Source organism: Arvicola amphibius, chromosome 8 (assembly GCF_903992535.2).
Source record: "Arvicola amphibius chromosome 8, mArvAmp1.2, whole genome shotgun sequence".
NCBI lineage: Eukaryota > Metazoa > Chordata > Mammalia > Rodentia > Cricetidae > Arvicola > Arvicola amphibius.
The window spans coordinates 73102393-73111997 of NC_052054.1; positions in this window are offsets into that span (position 1 = coordinate 73102393).

The following is a 9605-nucleotide window of genomic DNA, read 5'->3' on the forward strand; positions in this document are numbered from 1 at the left end:
GGAATTGAACTCAGGACCTTTGGAAGAGCAGGCAATGCTCTTAACCGCTGAGCCATCTCTCCAGCCCCATGAATATAATTTTAAAAGAGATAATCCTCTGACACACAGTCCGCACCCTGACCCCAGTCTCCTCTGGTGATCCTGGAGCTGCCGAAAACAGCCTTTTCCACGTCTCAGCCTCGCAAGCAGCTCATGCTGCAGAAATCGCCCAGAAAGAGAGACCAGACTTTAAACATAAAGTACAGTTTCTACTCAGTGGGTGTCATTTTCAAAGGATTTAATATCAAAATCCTAATTCTAAAAGTTCGAGGCAGCCTGGTCTACAGAGCTACTTCCAGGACAGCCAGGGCTACACAAAGAAACCCTGTCTTGAAAAACCGAAACAAACAAAAGATATCGCAGGTGTGTGTGGAATCAATGTAGGTTCATCCTTGAAAGCCACAGAAGTGGTCAGTCTCTGTGGCCCCCAGCATGGCCAGTGTCAAGCTTCCCATCCCATGGCACATTCTCAAACCCAGCTGAGTCTGAAGGCCCAGATGCAGCCTCCCCCACACCACAGTCAGATACCCACACAACAACCACAGGGACAGCCACAGCTTAGCCACAGCCATCTGCCACTCGGACTGTCCCCAGTACTCCCAGGAGCACCACAGACGGTCTTAACACAAGTGCAGAGCCAGCCCAGTGATAACCACGGCCAGCCTTCCATGGCCATTACCCCACAGAGGAGCATCTTGGCCACACACACACACACACACACACACACACACACTCCACAGCCACAAGTGAGCTTCTGGCTGTACTCCTGCTGGTCCATAAAGCAGGCAGCAGCATGCACACGCATGCACACACCACCTATGCAAACCCCACACAGTCACATATCCCTGACACAATTCCACACACTCCATTCCCCACCACCACGCAACACTTTGATCCATCACCATGAGAGATTCACTCGCTGCCACACGCATAAATCAGCCACAAGTACAGAGCTGACCATGGACCCAGCATCACAGTCTCACACGCTAAGGAGTGTGTACAGTCCACACCTAACACACATAGGACAGACAAACAATCAGGGTCACCCACATTCACTCCGTCTGTCCCCATCATCGGATGGCAGTAGCTCATCTCCCTTTTACACTTGTACCCACAATCTGACTCTCTTCCTTATTAAAAAATTATATATAATTTGGGCAGTGGTGGCATGCGGCTTTAACCCCAGCACTTGGGTTAAAGAGAGTTCTAGGTCAGCCAGGGCTATGCAGAGAAACCCTGTCTCAAACAACAACAACAACAAAAAATATTTATGTGTATATGTATAGCCAGGGTCTCTCTATGCAGCCCCGCTGGCCTGGGATTGACTGTGTAGCCCAGGTTGGCCTTCAACCCAGAGATCCACCAGTCTCTGCTTTAACTGTTACGATTAAAGTCAAAAGACAACGTCTGGGATTCGGTTGCCTTGTGAGCATCATGATGCCTGGTCTTTAACACTTTTTTTCCTTTGTATGCTTTTTGTGTGTACAGATGTGCATGGAACGTCAGAGAACGTCAGAGGACAACTTGCAACTTGAGGGAGTCAGTTCTTTCCTCCCACCTTGTGAATCCTGGGGATCAAACTCAAGAAGTCAAGCACCTTTAACCGCGGAGCCATCTCGCTGGCTCTCTTTCCTTTTCTTTTTCCTCTCTCTCTTTGACACTGGTACCCACAATCTGTCCTTCTCTCACTCTTCAGAAAGGGCCTCATGACCTAGCCCAGACTGGCCTCCAACTCCGCTCCTTCTGCCTCAGTTTCTCCAGTGCGCCATACCTGCCTGACACACTCTTTTGCACACGCCGCGGAGGGTCCCTTACCATGCATGGCTTGCACTCGCAGGCTGCAGCCGGAGACCCTCTGACAGCCCGGCGACCCTCCGACAGCCCGGCCAGCTCCTCCCCGCGGCTGCGGGGACCCCAAACCCGACTCCGCGTCACAAGGCCCCGCCCCGCCCCCAGCTGTTTTCCTAGCCGGCTGGTCGGGGCGGGGAGGGGCCCTCAGGGACCCCGAAGCTCATCCCCGACGCCAGGCCCGCAGCACCCTCTCCATCCCCGCGACCCCCTCAGGGACCCCGCAGCGGCTGCCGCCGACCCCTCGCACCCACCTGGCGGCTGCAAATCCGAACCGCCTCGCTGCACGGAAACACCGCTGCTCCCGCCCGGCGACTCTTCGGGAGGGAAGGCCAGGAAGAGGCCACGCCCACACAGGTGCGCTGGTCACGCCCGCCGCCGCCGCACACTGAGAAACAGCACTTTTCAAAACTTTATTTGGGGACTGCGAGCGGGCTCTGGCGGTATAGGTTCTTGCCACAAAGCCTGAGAAACTGAGTTCGATCCCTGGGACCCTCAGGGTGGAAGGCGACCCAGAAGTTGTCTTTTGACTTCCACATGTGTACAATCGTACATGCACGCATACGAAATAAATACATAAAAATGTAATTTATTTATAAATTTGAAGAGTTGGAGAGATGGCTCAGCAGGCGAGAGCACTTGTTGCTCTGGCAGGCAGAGGATCCATGCTCGATTCCCAGCACCCTCATGACGGCTCAAAGCAAGCCATCAGTGACTCAAGTTCCAACCTCTTCCAGGGCCTCCACAGGCATAGTACACATATGATGCACAGACGTGCCGGCAAAACACCCAATAAAGATAGAATCTCCAAAAATATTGTTTTCATAATTACAACCTCAGAACTTGGTAAAGGCCCTGGCTGCCATGCTCGACAACCTGGTGTTCATCTCCAAGACCCACATGGGGCAAGAAAAAAACCGACTCCCGGAAGTTGTTCTCTGAGCTCCACATTCACGGAACACGTGCACGCACACACGGGCATTTGTGCATACATGCAGACACACAGAGGTTCTTGTTTGTTTTGTTTTGTTTCTTTGTTTATTGAGGCAGGGTTTCTCTGCATAGCCCTGGCTGTCCTGGAACTCACTCTGTAGACCAGGATGGCCTCGAACTCACAGAGATCTTCCTGCCTCTGCTTCCCAAGTGCTGGCATTAAAGGCGCGCGCCAGCGCCACCCTGCAATTTTTAATTTTATTTTCAATCACGCCCCTTGATTGGTCTCACTATGTATCCCAGTTGGGCCTCACAGTCATGGCCATCCTCCTGCCTTGGTTCCCTTGGTGCAGGGATTACAGCCACTATACCCTAAGTTATCTTTGTTTTATTTGGGGCCACAGAGTCTATAAATCTCAGGCTGAGCTCAAATCCACAATCCTCCTGCCTCAGCCTCCTGCAGAGTTGGGAATGCAAGCTCATGCCCCCATGGACTTCTCAGGGTCCAGCAGCTAAGAATCCTTTAATGTTGGTTCCTGAGTCTATAATACTCGACAACAGGCGCCTGTCTCTCTTTTGTTTTTCTCAAGGTCAAGACTGCATTGACACGACTTAGGTGCCCATATTTGCAGGGTGACTGAACCCATCGGGTTAGAACCGTCACGAAAGGACCTGCAGTGCGCGATAATGCCGCCAGATGGCGCTGCATGTCCACGGAGCAGCCCACGGTGAGCGCATCCGCCGGAGCCCAGGCCAAAGGGTTCTCCCCCAGGAAGCCCTCTGCGAACCCCATCCTGGGACTCGCAGCCTCGTGGGCTCCAGCGTTTTCACCCCTACACACTCCGGGGACAGGTGTCTGTCACATTGAAACTGTGAGTACGGAACGCAGGGCAACGTCCTGAAACCTGAGTGTAATTGGCATCAATCCAAACTCATCTTGTAACGTTTCTTCTAGTTATTTCCAGGGCTCAGGACTGAAGAGGCAGCTAAGCTCCACCCCGTCCGTTTGGTCTCCAGACACTAACAATGGATCTGTCCCACGGTCAACATGAAGTAGATGCAGACCCCAGAAGCATCATCTGCTGGCATACACCCCATCTCTGGTCTCCCGTTCCTGGTTTACAGAACCAGACCCAGAGAGGAAACCTGCTTTTCGGAGGCTGTTGTAAGCAGCTTCTCCAAAAAAAAAAAAAAAAAAAAAAAAAAAAAAAAAAAAAAAAACCTGGATGGGGCAGGAGAAATGGCTCAGCGACTAAAGGGGTTTGCCTGAGTTTGATCCCTGGGACCCATCTGGCGGAAGGAGAGAACTGACTCCCCCACAAATCGGGTTGGGTAGATTTGTGTCCACATCCTAATCTGGCTGCCTTCTCTCCACATGACCTGTTTCCTTACCCGCACAAATGCAGCATCGGAGGATTACAGGAGATAAAGATTAGAAGCAAACCTCCAGGAAGGCATTGTTAGGGCGGCCCTGGTCCCAGCTGCACACCCAAACAAGGGCCTGTGCCAAATCCTCTGTGCAGATTGCTTCCGTTCACTCTCTCCACTGTAAAGATGAGGCACAGAGAGGCTGGGTGACTCACGATCACACAGCCATACCCCAAGGTGGGCTCCCTGGCCAGGGTCATGTGAAGATGAGAAGGTCATTCATGTCTGTAATCCCAGCAACTAGGAGACTGAGATAGGATGACTGTCTGCGAGTTCTAAGCTAGCCTGGGCTACACGGTAGCAAGACCTCAAAACTGCTAACAAACAAAATACAGTGTGGTGGCTCCTGTCTATGGCGGTATTGCTCTGGAAACTGAGGCAGGACAGTCTCTGTGGGGTCAGGACAGCATGGGCCCCCAACCTTCTCAAAACTTCCAGTTCCTAGGCCGGGCGGTGGTGGCGCACGCCTTTAATCCCAGCATTCGGGAGGCATAGGCGTTCGAGGCCAGCCTGGTCTACTAGAGCTAGTTCCAGGACAGGCTCTAGAAACTACAGGGAAACCCTGTCTCGAAAAACCAAAAAAAAAAAAAAAAAACAAAACAAAACAAAACAACAACAACAAAAAAACTTCCAGTTCCTGACCAATCCCAGTTCCACCCACTAACCCTCAGGCCCTAACACAGGGAGGGAGGACATGACCAGTTGTGAAGGACTAAGGATTAGGGACACAGCCTGATGATACGGAGAGGCCAGGACATCATTTTCACCAAAGCTCTCCACCCTCTGGGACATCCTGTGTCCCTCTGATCGGCAGTTCTACCCCTTCCTAGTTGTTTGCCTTTGGGCTGGTTGCTTAACCTCTCTGGGCTTTGCCGGTGAGAGTGTTGACTGAGTTACCATGTAAACACTCAGAGCATCTCAAAAGACAGGTGACATAGAATCCCAGGATATCCCCAGGCCCACCCCCTGACCTCCCAATGTAGAAATTTACATGTAGCCAAAAAGAATGCTGAAAGCTGGCAAGATGGCTCAGCAGTAGAGGCACTTGCAGCCAAACTTGACAACCTGAGTTCAGTTCCCAGGATCCACAGAGCAAAAGAAGGAACGGACTCCCAGGAACTGTCCTCCGACTTCCACGGCGTCCCTCCCCACTAGCCCTCAGAGACAAACAAACGAACAGACGCATGTAATTTTTTTAATTAAAAAAATGTCGCCAGGAAGTGGTGGTGCACAACTTTAATCCCAGCCCTTGGAAGGCAGAGGCAGGAGGATCTGTGAGTTTGAGGCCAGCCTGGTCTACAAGAGCTAGTTCCAGGACAGTCCCCAAAGCTATAGAGAAACCCTGTCTCGAAAAACAAGCAAACAAACAATTAAAAAGTTGAATGTCCCGTAAGGGGTCTTCAGGGGCCTGGAGTGTGTGAGACGGCCAGAGCCCACCTCTCTGCCTACAGCCTTCACCGGCTCCCAGCAGGTGCAAATAGACACGCAGAGACTCTTCCCAGCAGTCCCTTCCCCGAAGGTGTCCATTCCTGTCTCCCTCAGTGCTCCTACCTCAGGACCTTGGCACCTGCTCTTCCCTCAACTCCCTCCCTGCATACCTGACTTTCCACATCAGATGTCACATTTCCTCCTCCGAGGCCCTGCCTTGACTTACCTCATCTGAAACAGCACTGTTATTTGTTACCCTTCAAAAGTCTATTGATCTGTCTGTACCAGTCAGGAGGTTGGGAGTTCACACCATGTACCCTCTGTTTTCCCAGTAAGTGTTCAAAAAACTTACGGTTTGTTTGTTTGTTTGTTTGTTTTGTTTTGTTTGAGACAGGGTTTCTCTGTGTATCCCAGGCTGTCCTGAAACTCGCTCTGTAGACGGAGCTGGCCTCAAACTCTTGAAACCTAGCTTCTGTTAGTTCTTCCAGCCTTTGCCCATCTACCACGACTGGCAAGGAACACGGGGTGCCAGGGCCAGAGTTTGAACCCCAAGTACATTTTAAGTACTTTTTCTCTTCTCTGCCCCTAAGAGCAGGCTACCCTTGCTAGTCAGGCCAGAAATGGGGAAGGATGGGGGTGAAACCATGCTAGCCACCAAGCAGGAATCCAAAGAAGGAGTCTGAGGCAATCCTGAAGAAAGAGGTCCAGTCCCTGCAATCCTGGTGCCTCCCAGAAGCTTCCTCAGTATTGGCCCCACTTCCACGTGTCCCCTGCTCAGTCGCTGAGGTCCTTGGTCACAGCTGAGGTGGAAAAGGCTCCTGTCATACTATGTCCTGCTCCAGTCTGCCCTCCATGGCTCAGGGACCACCCAGCCTGCCTTTCCCCGGGGGATGGAGCAGCCTCCAGGGGTCTAGGTTGCCCATGTATGGAGGCAAGGCCTGGGGACACCCGAGATGCCTGGCTATAATTAACCCGGGCACGTGGTGGCCCCCCCAACACCTGCTGCCTGGGCCCCCCCCCATCCCAGTGCCTGGGCCTTGGACTCTGTAGACACTGTGGAGAAGCTCTCTCTAAAAATAACCCTGTCCCCAGTGGATCAGGATAAGGGGCAGGCCGAGGGTGGCCACTACATCCCTCAGCCCCAGGTTTGCCTTGGCTCCAATAGAGTAGACTCTCTGCTTCTGCTTCTTTCCCTGTCAGTTCCACAGTGGTGGGAGCGGCTAGCTCAGGCCCCCGGGGTAAAACTGCGCCTGGTTCTAGAACTTTGGCCATGGCCATTGCTCTCTCTGCAGCTGGATGACCACAGGCCTCTCCTGTGTCGTCCCCAGAGTCTGGGGGCCCTTGGCTCTCACTACAAAACTCCCCCTAGGTACTGCAGGATAGAGGTGCGGCTCCGAGGAACAGAGCTTGCCTGGCACATATGAGGTCCATGACTGCAAAAAATGACACACACATGGAATCCCAATGCTTGGGAGCCTGAGGCAGGGGGATTGTCACGAGTGCAAAGCCAGACTGGGCCACATAGTAAGACCCTGCCTCAAAAAGTCAAAATAAATAAATACCAAAGTAATCCTACTTGGGAGGCCGAGGCGCAGGAGGATTACCACAAGTCTAAAGTCAGCCTGGACATTAGAGTGGGTTCCAGGGTAGCCTTGGCTACAGAATAACACCCCAGTTCAAAAACACAAACAAAACCAAAATGAAATGCTTCTCCTAGCTGCTGACTCTCAGAAGCAATGAGGCCCAAGGGAGGGTGCCGATTGCTGTCAAGGCTACAGGGCCTGAGGCAGGCTACAACAGGCTTGGGGGCCAGGGTTTCTACGTGCCTGGGGCACCCAAAGTATTACTGTTCCATGTTCCCGGCGGGGGGCCAGCTGTCCCCCGCCAGCTCGACTCAGCACTTGGTCTGGGAACCAGTGAACAGGCCAGCCCCTGGGGCAGCCCATACAAGGCCATGGGGCTGGGCACACAGCACGCCTGGGTTCGGGGTGGGCACAGTGCCCGGGCAATGAGCTGAGAGCTCAGCTGCCCTCAGGGGCTCCTCCCTGGGGACAACCCCTCCTGACCAATGACACCCTGCAGGCTCCTCTATATAACCCAGGGGCTGCAGGCTCTGCCCCCGGGTCAGCATTCCCTCCACGACAGAGACAGCCTCTCCCAAGCCACCCAGTCAGGTAGGGCCTGGTGGGGGGGGGGAGTCGTTAGGGTTGGGATTGGGGGTGGGGAACCCAAGGGTCCACTTACCCTGTAGTGCTATGCTTGCGAATTCTGCAACACAAGTTGTGGGGCCAAATGTCTGGGCCACCGATGTCTCAACAGCTGCCAAGGGTCCCTGCTTGCAAGGCAGGGAAGTCTGGGACTAGTGCTGAGCAGAATTAATCAGCAAAGGAGGCAGGTGACCTGTCAGTGGCCCTTTAACTTTGTCATGGGTCTGTGTTTTGTCCCTGTGCCCTTGTGTCTCATCGTCCCTGACTCTCTCTCGCTTTGGTTGTTAAGTTTTAAGAATTACTACATGTATTTTGTGTGGGGGTTCGGGGAACGGGTCCCAATGCACCTGTGACAGAGGTCAGAGGACAATTTTGGAGAATCGAGTCTCTCCTCCCACCCTGTGTGTCCGGGGATCAGATTCAAATTCTCAGTGTCCTGTGATGAGCTATCTCGCTTCACAGTCCCTGGCTCTCCTGACCCTGGCTCTCCTGATCAGGTCCCTCTGGCTGCCTGTCTCTGGGATCTTGAGGGTGTGACTACATGACTCGGTTTACCTTGTGATCTTAGGGAGTCTGTGATGGGTTATGTTTGGGAACTATGGGGCGCTTTCTCCTTCTGTCTCTTGCCTCAGTGTCTCCTGGGGTGTCCCTGACATGCTGGGGAGGGCATCCTCTGAAGGGAGAGGTCTGGGATGGAAGCCCAGGGTGTCCTTGAGCCCTAGGGCCTGGCTGTGTATCCTCCTGGCCACTCCAGCCCACCTGTCTCTATGCTGACTTAGTGCAAGGCGAGTCCGCATGAGCAGAGGGGCAGGTGGCAGTGGGGGTTGGGGAGCATCTAAAAATAGCTGCAGAGCACCAGGGGCAAGGGCTTGGGTCTCTGTCCTGCCCCACCTTCTTCTCCCAACTGGGCCTGTCATCACCCCTGCCTTCCAGCTTTGATGTCCCCCATTGTCAGAACTGCAGGGATCTGGTCAATAAAAGCAATAAAATAAAATAATAGCAATAGACTAAAAATAATGGCACTGGAGAGGCGGCTCCCGTTTATCCTGTTTATCTTGTAAGCTTCAGGACCCAGTCCAAATACCAGAGTCCATACCCCTTAACAAAAAACCAAAGAAGAAAGCTGGTGCCCAGCAGAGTCCTGCATGCCTTTACTCCCAGCACCCAGGAGCCTCCTGAACCCTTTCTTATGCCCTTACCTGGACTGATTTGGTTTGGGTAACTCAACAGAGCCTTTATCCCTCCTCAAGTGTGCACATATAATCTCCGCCTGGTCCTCACATGGAGCTTGTTGGCATTGATTTTCAATCTCTGCAACAAAACACCACACACCACCAAAGCAACTTAAAGAAAACATTCATTTAGGGCTCACACAGTACCAGAGGGTCAGAGTCCATGACCATCATGGTAGAGAGCATGCCAGCTGGCAGGCATGCATGGTACTGGAGAACTAATGAGAACTGACATCTTTATCCACAATCAAAGGCAGAGATGGGGTGGACTTTTCAAACCTCAAAGCCCATCCCCAGTGACAAGCATCCACCAACAAGGCCACACCTCCCAATCCTTCCTAAATAGTTCCACCAAGTGGCTACCAAGCATTCAAACGTGAGCATGTGGGGGCTGGTTTCATTAAAACCGCCACACAACTGAGAACAATAACTAAATAAAATAATGCGTGTTACATGCCAGGCACTGGCTCGGGTGCTTTACCTGTCCTTA